Source organism: Ctenopharyngodon idella, chromosome 18 (genome assembly GCF_019924925.1).
Source record: "Ctenopharyngodon idella isolate HZGC_01 chromosome 18, HZGC01, whole genome shotgun sequence".
Taxonomy (NCBI): Eukaryota; Metazoa; Chordata; class Actinopteri; order Cypriniformes; family Xenocyprididae; genus Ctenopharyngodon; species Ctenopharyngodon idella.
The window spans coordinates 5,093,504-5,113,003 of NC_067237.1; the positions used below are offsets into that span (position 1 = coordinate 5,093,504).

A 19,500-nucleotide genomic window follows, 5' to 3' on the forward strand; every position below is an offset into this window, starting at 1 on the left:
CTTTTGCAGATCATTTCAGTCTGCTGTTTTGCTGCTATATGTGCTATTTTATAAATCTTATGAAGTTTAACAGTCTCCCATTGACATATGCTGTGTGTGCTTACGTTCGTTTAATAATTACCATTTTAAAGAAATTATTTGTTTCTATACCAACACTCATAATACCTAAATGGATCCATATGTGGCTTTGTTGTTGATGACGGAAAAATACTTAATCACTTCACCTCTGTATTCTCTTGCAATATATCCAGCTTAAATGAACACTAATGGCAGTAAAACACGAACAATTTTTATTCCTTTTCACACAAATTATGATTACAGGGGCAGATTATTGATTAGTAAAGACTTATTTTTCAACAGTTCCTTGCACAATACTATGTTATTACCTCAAAACTCTTGAATTGAACGCTTGAATTGAATAAACAAATACATTTTGATGTTTGCATCACGTAACCAGCTCCATATATATGGCTTTTCTGACGTAGTAAACTTGCTTGGTAACTCACCTGGTACAGCATTGCACTCGGGTACGAGTCCTATAAGTCCCGACACTCGATAAAAGAGCTCAAAGACTTTTGTGTGAACAAAACTGTTAGAATGTTGCTATTCAAAATAAGCAATGATGTAATTGTAATATTTGCATTGTAAAGTGTGATTGGTTTACCTCCTTGTATTTAGTCCAGTATAACTTTTCTAACTTTGATGTTAACTAAAACACTCTTGTCTTGCAGCACTGGTATTTTCTTTTTTGCGTTGGTGGACTTAGGTTCTGACTAGGTTCAGTGACCTACGTGCGCTCTTTATGCAAACCCTTAATTGGTCTTCTCGGTGGTGTGTGATCTGTCCAGTGTGTGATCTGATGTCCAGATGAATTTCTATTGCGAGTTTGAGAAGGATTTAGGAATTATCTTGTCTCTGCTCTTCTGAGAGGTGGAAACGGACAGAGCTGTCATCCCCGCCGGATCTCTGGCATGTGATCAAACGGCAAAGCCTGCAGATTATGTACATCTAAGGCCTGTGACCTCACCGCGGCCCCAACCAGCTGTGTGTGTTCGGTGGCCCTGATCTTTGTTGCAACTCTTCGCAGGGCAGTTGAGGCCTCTCTTTCTCTGTGTGTACATATCAAGTTCTCAGTTTGTTGGTTTAAGCAGCTGTTATTGCTGTTAAAAGCTCAAGCGCCCCCTTCAACCCCTCCTGCACACAAACACGAACACATACGGATGGCGTTCTGTGTTACCCCCCTTCCGTTGGCTTACACTGATGTCCTTGTGTAGTACGGAGGCTGGTGCAGCAGGCACAGGGGACGGCGGGCTCGAAAGTACGCTGCAACTGGCGGCAGAACGGCAGCAGGCTTGGTGGTCCAGCCTTGTTTACCGTGCCGGGCCGAGCCAGGCTTGTTTAAACAAACCTGGGTGCCTGCGTAAGCTTCCCCTCATTCGCTTCACGTCATCAGCTCTGGAGCTACTGCCCTGGACCCTCTTCCCTGGAGCTTCGCAAACTATTTATGCCAGACACGCCACTGCTGTCCGCAAGTATGAGGCTGTGTGTGTGCGCTAAAGAATGGGAAAATTACCTAAGATATGTAAACACAAGATAATCTGTGTGTAAATTAGCACGCATGTGTGCACGTTTTTCTGTAAGTAGGCTGCCACAAGCTTGCATGTTAACGTTGTTAGGTTTTTACAGAGCAAATCCCAGATCAAAAGTTCTTTATTCTGCAAGACTTCTGCTGGCCTGGATGAGTGGCTGGCTGTGTTGGAAAATGAAGTCAGTTATGTGCTCTTTCACCTGCACCAGAGAGCAAATAAAAACCTTATGCACTACCGCAGGAAACTCCCTCCATGCAAACTCACCCTCAGACCAGAACGTTTTCAGCATGCAGATTTGTTTCAGTAACCTCAGTATACCTCTGCTTTATCATCAGAGCTCGGAAAAAGCTGTTGACATGTGAATTGTAAGTGTTTACGCTTGTATAACTTTATGTGTCGTTAAAAAGCTTGACGTAACTGCGGTTGGTCTGTGTGGTAAAAGTGTTTCCACAAGGTTGTGCAGTGGACACATTCGCTTGAGATACATATTGTGGTGTTAATTATAGGATTAGTTCACTTCAGAATTCAAATTTCCAGATAATTTACTCACCCCCATGTCATCCAAGACGTTTATGTCTTTCTTTCTTCAGTTGAAAAGAAATTATGGTTTTTGAGGAAAAGATTCCAGGATTTTTCTCCATATAATGGACTTCAACAGGGTTCAACAGGTTTAAGGTCCAAATTGCAGTTTCAGTGCAGCTTCAAAGGGCTCTACACGATCCCAGCGAAGCGATCTGTCATTTTCAAGAAAAAAAAAAAAAAAATTATATACTTTTTAACCACAAATGCTTGTTTTGCACTAGCTCAACGATGTTGTACGATTTTGAAGTTGGAGGAGAAAATGAGATGAAGTTTTTCGCTCTACCGCGGTACTTCCACCTACGTCACACGTGACCTTTCAGTGCAAGACGAGCATTTGTGGTTAAAAAGTATATACTTTTTTTTTTAGAAAATGACTGATTGTTTTCTTATCTAGCGAAAGACCCATATTCCTCGTCTGGGATCGTGTAGAGCCCTTTGAAGCTGCATTAAAACTGCAATCTGGACCTCCAACCCGTTGGTAGCCGTTGAAGTCCACTATATGGAGAAAAATCCTGGAATGTTTTCCTCAAAAACCAATCATTTCTTTCGACTGAAGAAAGACATAAACATCTTGGATGACATGGGCGTGAGTATATTATCAGGAAAGTTGAATTCTGAAGTGAACTAATCCTTTAAGTAATAAGATAAAATATAAAGAACACAGAGAGAAATATTACAAATCAATTTCTCCTAGACAGCAATCAGTTTAAAAGAAACACAAATGGAGACAGATCTGAAGATTTCAACTCCAAGGTCAAATAATCTAAACTGTGTTATTTACATTTATTTCAAAGCTCTAAACAAATGCTGTACTAAAAATTATCTCATTTTTATTTCTTTGAAAATTGCAAGAGGACAAAGCTGATCTTTTGAGCTATAGAAGAGCAGTCTTAGAACACTCATTTCCCTCTGTATGCTTAAAACAACTTGTAAAATAAAGAACGCCAAACATGTGAGATGATCATGACCCTCTTTCTTTGGAGGAGCACTGTGGCACTGACACTGAGTGACCGCCACCCACTGCTAGCCATGTCACTGTGATAAATAGAGGCATGCATCAAAGCAGGGATGACCCCATCACACCAGCTCCTGAATGCTGTTTTCAGTTGCATATTGTTCTACCACAGAGAACTCGAATCACCGGCAGTCATTTCATAGCTCAAGATACTTTGTGTTAGATGTTTCTCCTAAACTTCTTTAGGGATTTTTTAAGTAATAGACAAAAAGAGGACAATAAAAATTGTTGACAGACAATATTAGTATGGAGTTATGAAATGAATGTGGATAAAATTTGATGAAAAATATGTGAGTTCATATTAGGGGTGTAATGGTAGACAGAAGTCTCAGTTCGGTACGTACCTTGGTTTTGGGGTCACGGTACGATACGATTTCGGTACAATAGAAAAAATGGTCACACTTTGGTTTTACGGTCCAATTCTCACAATTAACTATGACTTTTGCCTCAATAAATCCCTAATTTGCCTCAATGAACCTTTTGTTTCAAATCAGTTGTTCGTAGCTTGTATCAAACTGCCAAAGTCACGCCCCCCAGTGGTGAACCATTGAAATTTCAAACGTTTCGAAACACTTATGATGTAACAAAGCTTTGTTTACTGAAATCACTTGACTTTGGCAGTTTGATACACGCGCCGAACCACTGATTCGAAAGAAAAGATTTGTAAAGCTTCGAAGCTTCATGAAGCAGTGTTTTGAAATCGCCCATCACTAGATATTCTTGAATAAAGTCGTTATTTTGTTTTTTTGGCACACAAAAAGTATTCTTGTCACTTCATAACATTAAGGTTGAACCACTGTAGTCACATGAACTGTTGAAAATGTCTTTAGTAGCTTTCTGGGTGTGTGAATGTATTAATTATCTTGCTGTCAATGCAGGCCTCACTGAGCCATCGGATTTTATTAAAAATATCTTAATTTGTGTTCCGAAGATGAACGAAGGTCTTACAGGTGTAGAACGACATGAGGGTGAGTAATTAATGACAGAATTTTCACTTTTGGGTGAACTAACCCTTTAAGTATTACCTGAAAAAACAACAAATCCACAATGCTAGGTTCCTTTTCATTTATTTTGACAGTGCAAATTACAGTTTGTTCCACCTAGCGGCATTTAGTTTCACGCACAGTTAAGTGCGCAAGCCTTTGAAAGTATACTCTTTTGTCCGTGAGCACAGAAAGACGCATTTGACGCATGCACACTATCTAGAGGACTAGTTTTCAGTGGTCATTCACACATGTGGTGTTCTTCTGCTCTTTTTCCTGTTGTGGCGGTTAGCAAACAGCATTGCATTACCGCACATGCCCCCTTCTGGATTGGAGTGCGGATCACCTGTGACTGACTGTATTCGTCGTCTGACTGCATGCACCGAACCGTGATGGTTCGGGGTGAATACTTGTACCTTTACACCCCTAGTTCATATTGAAATCTCTGACTTTGGTGTCTAAATAAATCGGGGTTGTTTAACACAATTTTAAGATATCTTCTGGAACTCAAGAAGAGATTACTAGGGTGTTTTTCTCAGCGGAAAATTATGAAAAGCAGAAGAATAAAGCAAGTCCCAATTTGCTGTCCATCAAATCTCATTACAGTCAAGAAGAAACAATTGAGATATTAAGGGTATTATCCTCTCCTTGTGCCTCATCTTGTCCTGTCTCACCTTGTCTCACAAGGCAGCCATCTTAGCTTCCACCCTGTGACATGAATATTTGATCAATTGCTGGAATCACCGGAGGGTTTATTCTAATACAGTTCCTCTTGCCAGGCAGAGGGGCAACGAGTCCCTGTACATAACCCTATCCCTCCCCTGCCCTCATGTTCCAAAGCCCGGGCAACTCCAAATGTCAGTGATGTTAGTTTAGCCATTGTACACGGCTGGGCAACTCTGAATGGGCAGCTTGTCCACAGGCCAGCCCCCTACAATGGCCCCCTTTTTCCCTACAACTTGTTCTCAGCCTTTCCCTCCTTCATGAAGAGAAATCTCTCTCTCTCTCCCGTTCTGTCTTTTTGCTCCTTTGCTCCGAGCCTGGGGTTTGGGATCTAGAGTTAAATAGGGAGTGAGAAAGAGAGCAAGAGATGAACCATGACTGAGCAGTAAGCGGGTTAAGCGCTGAATTGTTTCAGCGGACCCTGCCAGTAATTACCAGTACAGCCAAGCAGCAGTAAATCTGCCTTTCAGTGCACAGCTAAGCTTGTTAGCATGGTTAATTGGACAGAGAGAGTGTGTAATCTTTCAGTGAGAATACAGCGACTGAGAGAATTAGAGTGTGTGTATGTGAGATGGAAAAAGGCAGAAGAGAGAGGGTTTGGTTGGATATGGATTTATAGATGGGGTCAGCCAGAACAGGTTACATTATGTGTGTTACACTGATCTAGTATAGGTGTGAAAGTCTTTGGTTAGGTGCGTGTTTAGAATAGAGGTCTTTTTCTCACATTAGGGTTAATGGTCACACCACTGGGGTCTGGCAGCAAAAGTTGGGCTTGCCACAAACTGAATCATATCCTGTACAACTGTAATATGAAAACTAGATTTTAACCATTTCTGAAGAGAATGTGAGTTTGTCCATGCTAGTCACCATCATGATGCAGGTGTTGCTATACAGTTACTAAACTGTTCTGAGTGTTTTAGCACGTTGCTGTGCAGTTGCCAAGGTGTTCTTTAAAGGGATAGTTCACCCATAAATGAAAATTCTGTCATCATTTACTCACCCTCAAGTTGTTCCAAACCTGTATGAATTTCTTTGTTCTGTTGAACACAAAGGAAGATATTTTGAAGAAAGTTTGTAACCAGGCTGCTTTGAGGCACCATTGACTTCCATAGTAGGAAAAATAAATACTACGGAAGTCAATGGTGCCCCAGAACTGTTCAGTTTCCCACATTCTTTAAAATACCTTATTTTGTGTTCAACAGAACAAAGAAACTCATACAGGTTTGGAACAACTTGAGGGTGAGTAAATGATAACAGAATTTTCATTTTTGGGTGAACTATCCCTTTAAAGAGTCTTTTCTAACACACTACTTTGAGTTTGTTTGGTTGTTCAAAATGTTTTAGTGCATTGCTATGTGGTTGTTAGGGTGTTTTGAGCACATTATGCAGTTGCTAAGGTGTTCTCCATGTATTGTATAAGCACACTACTGTGTCTTTGTTTTGTTGTCCTGAATGTTTTTAGTGCATTGCTATGCAGTTGTTAGGGTGATTTGAGTGTTTTGAGCACATTATGCAGTTGCTAAAGTGTTTTAGCATGCAGTATTACGTGTTTGTTTGGTTCTTCTGGGTGTTTTAGCACATCATTATGCAGTTGCTAAGTGTTTGAGCGCACTACTATGCGTTAAGTTGTTCTGAATTCTTTTAGAGCATTGCTATGTGGTTGTTCTGACTGTTTTTAGCACATAGCCACAGTTGCTAAGGTGTTATGAGTGTTTGAGCACACTACTAAATGTTAGTTTCATTGTTCTGAATGTTTTTACTGTGCTGATATGTGGTTTTTAGGGTCATTTGAGTGTTTTGAGCACATTATGCAGTTGCTAAAGTCTAAAGTCTTTTTTGGTTGTTCCCTGTTGAACAGCATATGCTGGTTAGGAATGTTTTGAAGCATGGAAGCTGGTTTGAGCTGGTTTATGCTGGTCCTTAGCTGGTCTTGAGCTGGTTTAAGCTGGTCCTAAGCAACTAGCTTCAGCTCAAGACCAGCTTACACCAACTCATGACCAGCTAAAGACCAGCATAAACCAGATCAAACCAGCTTTCAGCAGGGTTGTGTTTTAGTTCACTACTGTGTGTTTGTTCAAAGTGTTATTAGCACATTGTTATGCAGTTGCTAAGGTGTTCTGAATGTTTAAACACACTATTAAGTGTCTGTTTCATTGTTCTTAATGTTTTTAGTGCATTGCTAATGCTGTGCGCCATGCTTTTAGCATGTTGCTATTACCATCTGAGAGACAAAAATCATGTCTATTTGCTCAGAAAAGTAACAGAGCTTCTCTCCTAAACAAGCCATGACGATTGAGATACATGTCCTTAGCGGATATTGTTTAGGACACATTATATGCTGAAGTTTAAAGGGATAGTTCACCAAAAAAAAAAAAAAAAATGTAGTCATTTATTTACCCTCATGTTGTTCCACACCTGTATGAGTTTCTTTCTTCTGTTGAACACAAAAGAAGATATTTAAAAAAATGTTAGTAACCAGACAGTTGATGGTAGCCATTGACTTCCATGGTATTTTTTTTTTTTTCCTATGGAAGCAAATGGCTACCGTCAACTGTTTGATTACCAAAATTCTTTAAAATATATATTTTTTGTGTGTGTGTGTGTGTTCATCAGAGGAAAGAAACTCATAGGTTTGGAACAACATGAGGGTGAGTAAATGATGGGGTGGACAAAGTTTTGGGTGAACTATCCCTTTAATACTTACTGTATAGCATTAGAGGTTGTTGAAAACATTAAATGTAACCTAAAAACTAAAGCTAAATGTGAGAAGTCACACATTTTTTTTTAAAAGAAATATTAGAAATCTATGATATACTGTATCAAGAGACATAGAAGAACATTTGTTTTATGAACTCAGGACTAAGACCTTCTCTTGTGGAAGACAGAGTCGTATGTCATTCATTTTCTGGGTTTTTCTTTCTGGAGAGAAGTACAAAGACCCAACATAGGGCTCAAAGTGTTGGAAACGGATAAACTGTGAGAAGAGGAGGGGGTCCCTCTCGCTTTCCTTTCTCCCCAGTCAGCCGCTAAAATGATTATTATCATTAAGGGCTTGTCTACATTTCCCATGGGGAAAAAGGTTTATTTTAACACATTTTAACACAAACAATATTTATGTAATATTTTTCTAGAGCGGCTGCTGACTGGGCCGCTGCCAGAAACCAGAGAGGACTGAAAAAATAACAAAAAAACAAAATACAATTTCTTTTCTTTTTTTTGGCAGTTGGATTTTTACAGACAGGGAACATCTGGTAGGGGAAAAAGGCTCAACTAAAAGAAACGGATATGAGACGAACATTTTGCTGTTGTTACTTCATGACATTCGGGTGGGCGTTTGATTAAGTAATAACAAACATGAATCATGGCTAATGGGCGGGTACTTACAAGCCTTTTATCCATGACTGTATTCACAATACAGCAACTTTGAGTGCCTAATTGCTTTTATAGAATGGTTATTACAAAATAAAAATGTTAAGGACAAAAACTTTTTATTAGGCCAATTCATGTTCCATCGTTCTTCTAGGAGATAGTCTCGCCTGATATAAATCATAACAGATTCAGGAAATGAATTGTTTTATGATGCACATTTAATCATTTCATGTTTAATAATTCTTCTGAAAGCCGAATATTTGTGTTTCTGCTCTGAGCATCACATGTGTGACAAGGATTCAGCCAAGATGGATATTTTATGAGGAAATCTGAATTCATGTTTCCCTGTTGTACTTGCAAAAGAAAGATGAATTGAGTTTTGTAAAGTATGTACCAGATGCACCATATTTATCCTGTTTTTAACCTTTTTTTGACCCTTTTACCTGTAGCTATTTTACAGTCTGTCTGTTGTGTGCAAGGCAGTGGCTCATAATTTTGCAAGGGAGGTGGTGTTTGTGCTGCCACTTATTGGTCAGATGAAATATGACATGATCACTGGGCCTGAGTGACATTGGCACATCTGGAAGACACATGTTGATGAGACAGATGTGAGAAGGTCAGAGGTCATTTGGACTCTTTAATTAAGATAAAAAGGCTAGGAGCGGCAACAAAGCAACAAAATCTGAGTATGTGTGTGTTTGTATGGATGACGATGTGGACATCAGTTTAGTAAGATGAACATGGAGTAATGGAGAACTGATTTGACTTTAAACTCTTTTATAAAGACTGCTCAAGAGAATGTATGTCATACAAATAAAATATTTCACTTGTCAAGTGTTTAGTCAAGTCTCTTTTGCTCTTTCCATGTCGCCTTCTACGTTTCACGAAGGCCGTGCTTGGACTTGTCCCTCCCTTGTCTCCTGCATTCCCTTCTTTCAGAGCGGGGTCAGGAGTCATGACCAGCCCTGAGGGTGATATGACCCTTCCATCCCCCACTCCGCATGAAAGAGCCCTTCAGTGCCTGGGTTTTTATTTTGTATACACCTGAAGCTCTTACCTGTGGCTGGATCACCTGACAGCCTGCTGATAGAGCTGCCGGCTCCTTTTTCACAGGCTCTTTTCTCTCTCTCGCTTTCTAATCAGTATTGTATTTGAAAACAATGGCCCTGAAATCAGTCATAAAACACAGATTTTTATTAGTAACAGGGAAATTATTAAGGTATATTCTAAGGCAAGCATTGTTCTTATTATTGCTCATACTTACATGAACAAACCCCTAACCTTAAAGGGATAGTTCACCCGAAAATGAAAATTCTGTCATTAATTAATCACCCTTATAACCCATAAGACTTTCGTTCATCTTCCGAACACAAATGACCTTTTTGATGAAATCAGAGATCTTTCTGTCCCTCAATAGACAGCTAGGCAACTGACACTTCAAAAAGTTCATAAAGAGATATGAATTGAGCGGTTTAGTTTTCTGAAGAGACACGATCGCTTTATATGATGAACAGATTGAATTTAGGCTTTTATTTGGAAATTTGTGTTCCGAAGATGAACAAAAGTCTTGTGGGTTTAGAACGACATGAAGGTGAGTAATTAATGACAGAATTTTCAGTTTTGGGTGAACTATCCCTTTAAATAATAAACTTCAAAAATCCCATAGACTTACACTGAAGCCATATCTAGGGACCAAAATGTCATAAAGACTTGAAGGTGGACTCATTTGACTTGGGCCAGGCGCCCAGAACACCCTAGCAACTGCATAGTAACCAAATAAAACAAAAATAATGCCTTATCCACAACATAGTATCGTTGGAGAGTTTTAACTCTCAAACACCACTCACAAAAAGCTAGTTACACTTGCTGTGTGATGTCATACATGTTCAAAATAAGCCATACAGTCATTTTTGACTCATGCTGCTAACATACAAGTATTTCAACTGGCCAATGTTAGCACTGCCTCATTGATTTTTAAAACTTTCTTATTTGGCAAGTCTGTTAAGGTATAGTTTATGGCCCAGATTTCACACTTCAAAATTCTTTGACTTTGTGAGAAATATTAGAGATATTTTTCCATTGCACCACAGTGAGGGGGCTATTAGTAGAACTGACATTAGTTTTTATTGAAACAGTCTGTGTGCTTCAGTGTTCCACAACAATATCCAGGTGTAATGCTGAACTCCTCCCCCTCTCCTCATTACTGGGCCTCGTTTCTTACTCTGTATCAGAAAAAAATGCCTCTTGTCCTCTTTACAACATTTAGGGTTTCATTTTCTTTGTGTAAAAGAAGTACACTTGACTTTAGCATACTTTTTAAAAAGAGTTATTACAGAAATAATATACTTAAGTGTGAACTGAGTGTAATGTTTTCAGACACTTATGCTACTTACAATTAAATGAAAATATAGTTTACATTTATATTAAATGCAATTAGTAGAATGTAAGAGTGCTTTTTTGACCCATGTAGTACATCTTTATATTCAATTTCATAATTCTATTGTCTTTGAAATTTATAAACGATGATTGAACATGTAGTTTAGAATAAAACTTTTAATTTGACAGTATTACAAAGTGCACTTTTTAAAAGTGTACTTAAAGGGATAGTTCACCCAAAAATGAAAATTACCCCATGATTTACTCACCCTCTTCTTTCAGACGAACACAGTCAGAGATATATTTAAAAATATCCTGGCTATACCAAGTTTTATAATGGCAGTGAATGGGGGCCCGATTTTGAAGCCAAAAAAAGTGCATCCATCCATTGTAAAAGTACTCCACACGGATCTGGGGGGTTAATAAAGGCCTTTTGAAGAGTTTTTGTAAGAAAAATATCCATATTTAAAACTTTATAAACTAAAATAATTAGCTTCCGGCAGACGACCGTATGCATACTGTGCAAGTCGACTTGCGCCACAAGAGTAACCCCCAACACGATGTATGAAGCAGGATGTAGGAGTATCGTAAGCTTAGACGCCTCTCTCGGTTTAAACAAATAGGGCTGTGCAACAAACTCAAGCTCCTCCTCTCTTATATTGAAATCCTCTGACATTTATCTTTAAATTTCTCATTTTAGACTTCTAATTCGTGACCAGTGTTTTGTTTTGCTCTATCCTCTGCACTTCCGCGTTCGTCATTATGTCATGCGTCAGGTCAGGGGTTACTCTACCACTGCAAATCGATGCATACAGTCATCTATTGGAACTTAGTTATTATAGTTAATAAAGTTTTAAATATGGATTTTTTTCTTTTTTACAAAAACCCATCGCTTCGCTTCAGAAAGCGTGTGTTGAGAAGGCGCAGGCCCAATAATACTTCCAGAAACCACTGTCGGTTAACACAATCCGCCGTGCCATCTGCAGATGCCAACTAAAGCTCTATCATGCAAAAAGGAAGCCATATGTAAACATGGTCCAGAAGCGCCGTTGTGTCCTGTGGGCCAAAGTTAATTAAAAATGGACTGTTTCAAAGTGGAAAAGTGTTTTATGGTCAGACGAGTCCAAATTTGACATTCTTGTTGGAAATCACCTAAAATGAAATATATGTCAAAGACGACCACAAACTCTTCAGCAGCTGGAAACCTATATCAGGCAAGAATGAGACCAATTTCCAACACCAAAACTCCAGAAACTCATTACCTCGATGCCCAGACGTCTTTAAACTGTTTTGAGGAGAGAAGAAGAGGAGATGCTACACCATGGTAAACATGCCCCCGTCCCAACTATTTTGAGACCTGTAGCAGGCATCAAATTTGACATGAGCTCATTTTGTGCATAAAATTGTAACATTTCTCAGTTTAAACATTTATTATGTTATCTATGTTCTATTGTGAATAAAATATTGACTCATGTAATTTGAAAGTCTTTTAGTTTTCAATTTATTCAAATTTAAAAACGCCCCAACATTTCCGGAATTCAGGTTGCATGATATCTAAGGCCTATACAGACAGCTGCCTTTTAAGTAGCAGCTTAACTGACATGGAACCTCATAACTGACTGATTTAACAATCTACAACTCAAATAGCATTCTTACACTTGAGACTTATACTTTCTTATTTTTAGTTTAAAAGAAGTATACTAATATAGCACACTTGAATAAACTTCTTTTTTGTAAGGGATGTCTTAAAATTTGGCCAAAACAATATATAATTAAGAAAATCCTTCACATCAGGAATGTACCTAGTTAGGCAGCTGACTATGTCCTGGAATAGAGCTTATGAAATCACCTACACCACTTCGGAATCCTGTTTACAGTTCTTTATTTCCATTTCCTCTCTTTTCCTTCCCTTTGATCTCAGCAGCGGATCAAATCACACTGCTCACAACATTCTGCTGTTTTGGAATTATCTTGTGTCCATCACTTTACTCTTTGTGCATATGGGTATTTTGATAAATGTATCAGTCTGAAACTCAATCCATCTCTCTTTGTCAGAGTGTAATAGCCTGTAGCCCATTTCTCTGTTTGTATTATTCTCTGTCCTTGTCTTCTCCTTATGTGCTTCCTGTTTTGAGTTATGCTGAGGGGTCTCAGCGTGGGCCTCTGCTCTGGACCCCACCAATGCTAAAGTATATCTCGTGTTTACTGCCCTTGAGGGATACCTGTCATTCCACCTTCGCTATTGTGATCACTATAGCAACACACAAAATTCCATGGAGCACAGGCCTTGACCCCTGCCCTCCCCTTTATAAAGAGCCGACCTTTGACTCCCACTGCAGCTGGAGAATTAAAAAAAAAACTTGTGCAATGAAACAGAGAAAAATGCCTGCACAAATAAATATGCATTTAAAAATAAATGAATAAAATATGCAGTAGTGTCCTAAAAGTGATGTCCAGCCTAGGAAAATTGACATATTCACCCTTTATTCAAATATTATTAAAAGTTTGGGTAACACTTTATTTTAGGGTTCAATTCTCACTTTTAACTAGCACCTATTAGCATGCATATTACTAAGATATTGGCTGTTTATTAGTACTTATAAAGCACATATTAATGTGTTATTCTGCATGACCTTATTTTACATCTCTTAATCCTACCAAATACCATTCCATCAATACCAAAACTTAAATGCTACAAAATCTACTTTACTAACTATTAATAAGCAGTAAATTAGGAGTTTATTGAGGCAAAAGTTGTAGATAATAGTGAATATGTGTTCCCCATACTGAAGTGTTACCAAAATTGGTTAAAGATTTTGAAAACATATTGTGTAGATGTGCTTGGAGTCAATTGTTTTATTTGTGATAATGCAATGAAACATGCCAAATTGTGCAGACATAATTTTTGGCCTAACTGTTTAACAAAGAAATTATGAACATACGCAAAAACAAGAGAGAACCAAAAAATATTAATAACTAAAAATGTTGTAGTCATTTAATGCTTTTTCCTGTGAGCTTTTTGTTATGCATTTTTTGCATAGTAAAATAAACCCTGTAGCTGTAGTTTGCCTTTTTTTGCTAAATATTTTTGTCAGATAAATACCTTAACCAACTTCAGTGTTTTTTTCTTCCCTCATATTTAAAATATTTAAAAAAATCTAAAATATTTTCCTCATATTTTGATGATTTAATCAAACTTGTATTGTCATTAAAAACAAATATCTCATCCGGACATCACTTTTGGCCACTACTGTAATAATATTTAATAAATATATATATTTTTTATCTTTGTATTTTTACCCTGATGTTCAAAACTTTTTTTTTTTTAAATGTTCAAATTTTTTCACAACCATTTCTAGCCTCTGACACTTAGAATTTAATGATCTTTTTTTGTATGTTTTGTATGGCCTTTAAAACTTATTATGAACAACAACAAAAAAAAGCCTTAAACCTAAAAACTATATAGACATATTAAAAAAAAACTGTTAAAACTGTATAAAATCTTTAAAAACTTGTGTAAACAGATTCTTTTAATGGAAAAGTCATGGGTTTCAGGTTTACTGGTGAGTCCAGTACACACACACACACACACACACACACACACACACACACACACACACATATATATATCAGGGGCCATTTACATGACATGTTTTCAACTAAAAACAGAAAAAATGTTATGCGTTTTGGCCGTTCATTTACACGACAACAGCGTTTTTTGAAAATGCAAACTTCTGAAAACAGGTTTCAAAGTGCAAGTTTTTGAAAACTATACCGTTATCGTTTCCATGTAAACTAGAAAAACGTAAATTTGTGAAAACGATGACGTCATGTGCATGTGTATTATGTGTTCAGTCTATAGGCACGTAGTGTTTCTGTACAAAGTGACATCGCCAACTACTGGCCTGGCAGCAGAATACAGCGTTTTTAGTCGTTTTCACAGATCCGTGTGAACAGGGATCATTTTGACAACGTTGTCACCTGTACGCGAAAAACACAAAAAAGTACATTGTTGTTGTGTAAATGTACCCATACTGTCACTTTGCAAATCTCCATTACATTTCGACAGATTCACAAAACAATCTGCACTGAAATGAGCCACACTAACTGTTAAGATCAAACTGAAATGTTCAATGACCTTGTTAAAAATAAACCTCAAATATTCATTTCTAACATTTGTAACCTTTCAGAAGGATCTGCAGAGCTGTAGGTGCTACACACAGCCAGAAACAACACAATATTGAGCAAACCTTCCCACTTGTAACTCTTATGGTTAGTTCTTTTGGTGTGTAGGAATATTACTATCTATCCAACCTCCTCCTTTTTGATATGTTGATGCATTCATCTGTCCAACATCTGTAAGTTCAGTCATTTTTGTAGCTCAGTTTTTGGACTGTAGAACAACTTTTCAGGTTTCATAGTACACCAAGCTCTTTTTTCAAAAGATCAAGAAAAATATCTCATGATATGACCTCTTTTATATCATACTGGCACTGACACAGGCGCAGCAATAAACCTATGACCTCATGCAAAGAGTACAGACACACATACTAGAAACATAAGTGTCTGACTGTAACTGTATTCAGTTTCTAAAGCTCTTCAGTTTTGAAGACTCTTTATGTGCAGTGATATCCATCTCCTTTATCTATCTCTCTGACTCTCTCTGTCTCTGGTTTTTCTAGCCTAAGGGGAGTGTGTTACCCAGCTGCTACTTTTACCAGTAAAAGTGATCCGTCTGTTGATGGAGGTGAAGAAAGGGTAGTTCAAACACAGATATATTGTCTGCAATCATAAGAGGCCCAACACTGATGACGGTTTGCACACTTTCCTACTAGCACTTTGAGGGCGGCTCTCTATTGTGTTGGTGTATGTGTTTAAAAGTCAAATAGACCAACTGTCAGAGCGTCAAAGTAATCCAGACGTATTTTCCCCTGTTGCTCTCTTTGCACTGAAATTGTGCCAGTTCTTTGGAATGCCATTATGTTCCCTGAAGGCAAAGCCAAGACTCTGTCCTGGCACAAACACACAGACACACACACACAAAAAGTCATTCTCTCCCTCTCTTTTTGGCTCAGACCAGGACCGGTGGCGCCACATAGCAGCATTGCCGATGTGGCACAAGCACACAGTCAGACCTGACCAGCATACACAGACTTCAAAATCAGGAAAATGCTGAAACAGAAACCATTGGAATTGGAAGCGGCAGAAGAGGTAATTGGTTGATTCTGATTGGCCTTATAATTTCAACCCGGGCATGTCTGAAAGCTTTCTCAACTGTCCAATCTGTCTAACATGGAGTACTATTGGTTAACTTGGCTCAGTTTATCCGAGGGCTGTCACACCATACAGCTCTGCGGGCCTGCAGAGAGGCCTGGCTGTCCGTCTGCGGCCCTGGCACTTCCCATCTGCCCCCTAACTGCCCTTCTTTACTAGCCCCCTGCAATCAGAATGTATACCCTCCCCACGAACCGTCCCTCTCCAGACATCAGCCCTGCTACCGACAGTGTGATGTACACAACTTAGCCAATCAGAACGTGTCTCGAAGGTACAGTAACAAAAACAGCTTGTTTAAAAGAATAGCTCACCCAAAAAATTATATTCTGTTATTGTTTACACTCTAAAAAGTAATTCAGGGGACCTGTTACCACAACTTAAAAGGTTAGTTCACCCAAAAATGAAATTTCTGTCATCAGGTACTCACCTTCATCTCATCCCAAACCTGTAAGACCTTTGTTTGTCTTCGGAATACAAATTAAGATATTTTTGATGAAATCCAAGGGTATCTGATCCACACATAGGCAGCAATGTCATTGCACCTTTTGAGGTCCAGAAAGGATCTAAAGACATCATTAACACTGTCGACATGACTGCAGTGGTTCAACCTTAATATTATGAAGCGACGAGAATACTTTTTGTGCGCAAATACGAAACAAAAATAACTGTTTTATTCATCAAATTCGTCTGTCCCTTGTCCTATTGCTACACTATTTTCATTGCAGAGCTTCAGTGTTTATGTCTGAATGTGGGCTCAGTATTTGCCAGCTCCTTTATCAACATCACACTCATGCGTCGTGCTGCTCACATGACCAGAGCCGGCCAATACTGAGCCGCCGTTTGGATGTAAACACCAAAGCTCTGCAACGAAAATAGCATTTTCATCAAAATTAGCAATAGCAAAATAGCAATTTCATCAAAAATATCTTAATTTGTGTTCTGAAGACAAACAAAGGTCTTATGAGTTTGGGACGACATGAGGGTGAGTACTTAATGACAGAAATTTAATTTTTGGGTGAACTAACCCTTTAAATAAATGCATGGTTGCAAGTTAAAAATTCAAATGCATGCCATTCCTCTGCAGTGTACGCCGTATTGTGTCACAGGAAATAGTCACCCCAGTTTGGCTTTCTACTTCTTTAGATAACTGCAGTGAACTTGCATGCCGATTTTCTTCAACCCTTCTCATCAGAAGACACTCCTGTCGAGGTGTTAACTTCCGTGGACGACATGGACGTCTCTGTGACATGGTTGCAGTTCTATCTTTTTTAAATTTTTGTACCTCTTTTGCTACAGTATTCTGACTGATAAGTAAAGCTTTGCTGATCTTCTTGTAGCCTTCACCTTCCTGGTGTAAAGGAATTATTTTCTTTCTCAAGTCTTGTGACATTTCTCTTCCATGTGGTGCCATTGCTGACAGCATGAAATGGGAAGGGGTTTTAACACCCTTTTATAGTCAACTGTCTGCTGGACACCTGTGTAATGAATAATTAGACTCACCTGTGGTTGAATTCTTGTTAAATTAGACATTTGTAGTCTAAAATTTAGCTTTGCTCCAGAAACTTTCAGTGGGGTGTACTCATTTTTGCATCATCCTAATTTGAGTAAAACTGAAAATTTTGTTCTCTAAGTTATATTATTAACCTTACTTTCATGTTATAAGTTAAACAGATGTTATATAAAACATTTTGGAAATTGTTTTTGTGTTCATTAAGATATTGTTTAAAATGTTACTTTTCAAAGGGGGTGTACTCATTTACACTGAGCACTGTACATGAAGGTAAACACTACATTGACTCTATAAGCAATTACTGCGGTGATGCCAGTGACAAGTAATATATTACTTGTTCATTAAATATACATGTTAAATAAATGCTATGATAGCTGTTGATTTGAACTGAAAAAGATAAGATTAATTGGTTCCAGGGCTACAACTCTGGTAGTTGGAGCAACTTAATTTTTTTTTGAGTAATTTGAGTAACTTAACGTGCAAAAATGTGTTTATGCGACAAATTGTTAAGTTCTTCTAACTCAATGTAGCTTGTTGGTTGAACGTAAATTCGCTCAAAGTTGTCAAAACTCAAAAAAAAAAAAAAAAAAAACTCATATAATAACTCTGACGACTAAAATTTAACGTAACTGAAAGTTACTGAAATTGAAAATCATCTCCTTCGCAGTAGCTTTCAAACATCATTCACATTTGTGTATATTTAAGTTGTTGCACCACGAAACTCATGACTGAATGATGTTTGACGTTGTTTAAGACAAACTTGGCACAATGCGAGTGTAAACGATTTGAAAGCTACAGCAGACTTTGAAGATTTCCAATACTGCATCAGTTAAATGGGCTATTTTCTGTCCTTTTTGGAGCTTGACAGCTCCAGTTCACATTTACTTTCAATGAATGGAAAATTTTGTGCTACAACTCTCCTACTGAGTTTCATGGATAAAAGAAAGTCAGATGGATTCGGAACAACATGAGGGTGAATAAATGACAGAATTTAAATTTTTTTGTGAACTATTTCTGTAGCTCTAAGGGTCAGCGAGAGGGTGGAAAATGGTCACGCAAAACTAAATTATGAATGTATTTGGTGGAAGAACCAAGAAACATTATTAGTGGACTTCAGGGGAAAATAAATTGTTACAATGATTTAGAATATGGTTCCCTTAACATTTTCCTTTCTAGTCAACAACAACTGTAATTGTTGTATATATGTGATACAGGCTATGCTGTAATGTAACAGACATAAATTTGTCCTGGGCTGCATGGAATTTACCAAGAACACTGGTGATACAGAAAACAATGATTAAATATTTCAGTATATAGACAGTGAATATATTTCTCTTGTAATCCTTACACTAAGGTGCCAGAAGGTCTGGACACTTGAGACATGTCAGGATAAAAGGACCGGGATCTTACAATTGCAGTTATTATGGGTCTTTTGCATAGTCCCGTTTGTCTATTGTTTCCTCTCCATGTGAAGAACTCAGATTTCTTACCTGTGCAGAGACCGGGCAGCTCAGGTGATGGGAGTAGGTTGCAGACAAAGAGTGGTTTTGGGGTTGGTCATGGGTTTAGATGAGGGCTGTTTTGGTGTAGTACTTGATGTAAGGTGTTTCAGGGGGTTATTAGAGGGTTCTGGAGCAGAGCTGTGTGGGCGGCAGTGGCAGAGGGACAGCTGGGCAGCAGGAGTGCCAAACTGAGATCAGAGAGCTCATCTTACAGTCACTGAATATCCAATACCCCTTTCATTCTCTGTCACACACTTATGTGTATACTGTATATAAACACACAAAACCACACAATGTCACGCTCTAAACCCTTTTCAGACTCACTAACAGTTTCACTCACCAATGGACTGCAGGCTACTGTAACCAGGTTGGCGCCATATTTAATTTTTGAAAGGATAGAAGTACAGTGTGTTCCCATCTGCCCTAACTGCCCTCCTTTACTAGCCCCCTACAATCAAAAACTCTATAAACAGTTTGGAAGTTTTGTCAAGACTATAGGTCTATCCCTTACAGCCTCATTTCATTCACGTAAAATTGGTGTAAACTGTCATAATTTCTGAATTTGTGTCCCATATTA

At 38.2% G+C, this 19,500-nt stretch overlaps 1 long non-coding RNA gene across 2 annotated transcripts; it reads left to right on the plus strand.

The window, feature by feature from the left end:
- Positions 1-306: 306 nt before the first annotated feature.
- Positions 307-19,290, plus strand: LOC127500219 (uncharacterized). Of its 2 annotated transcripts, none has more exons than XR_007926284.1 (4): positions 307-1,532; positions 15,713-15,848; positions 15,959-16,182; positions 17,055-19,290. It is a non-coding gene; the product is annotated as an uncharacterized LOC127500219 (long non-coding RNA). The 2 variants fall into 2 exon arrangements; XR_007926283.1 differs by having other exon boundaries at positions 309-1,954.
- The last annotated feature ends 210 nt before the right edge of the window (positions 19,291-19,500 follow it).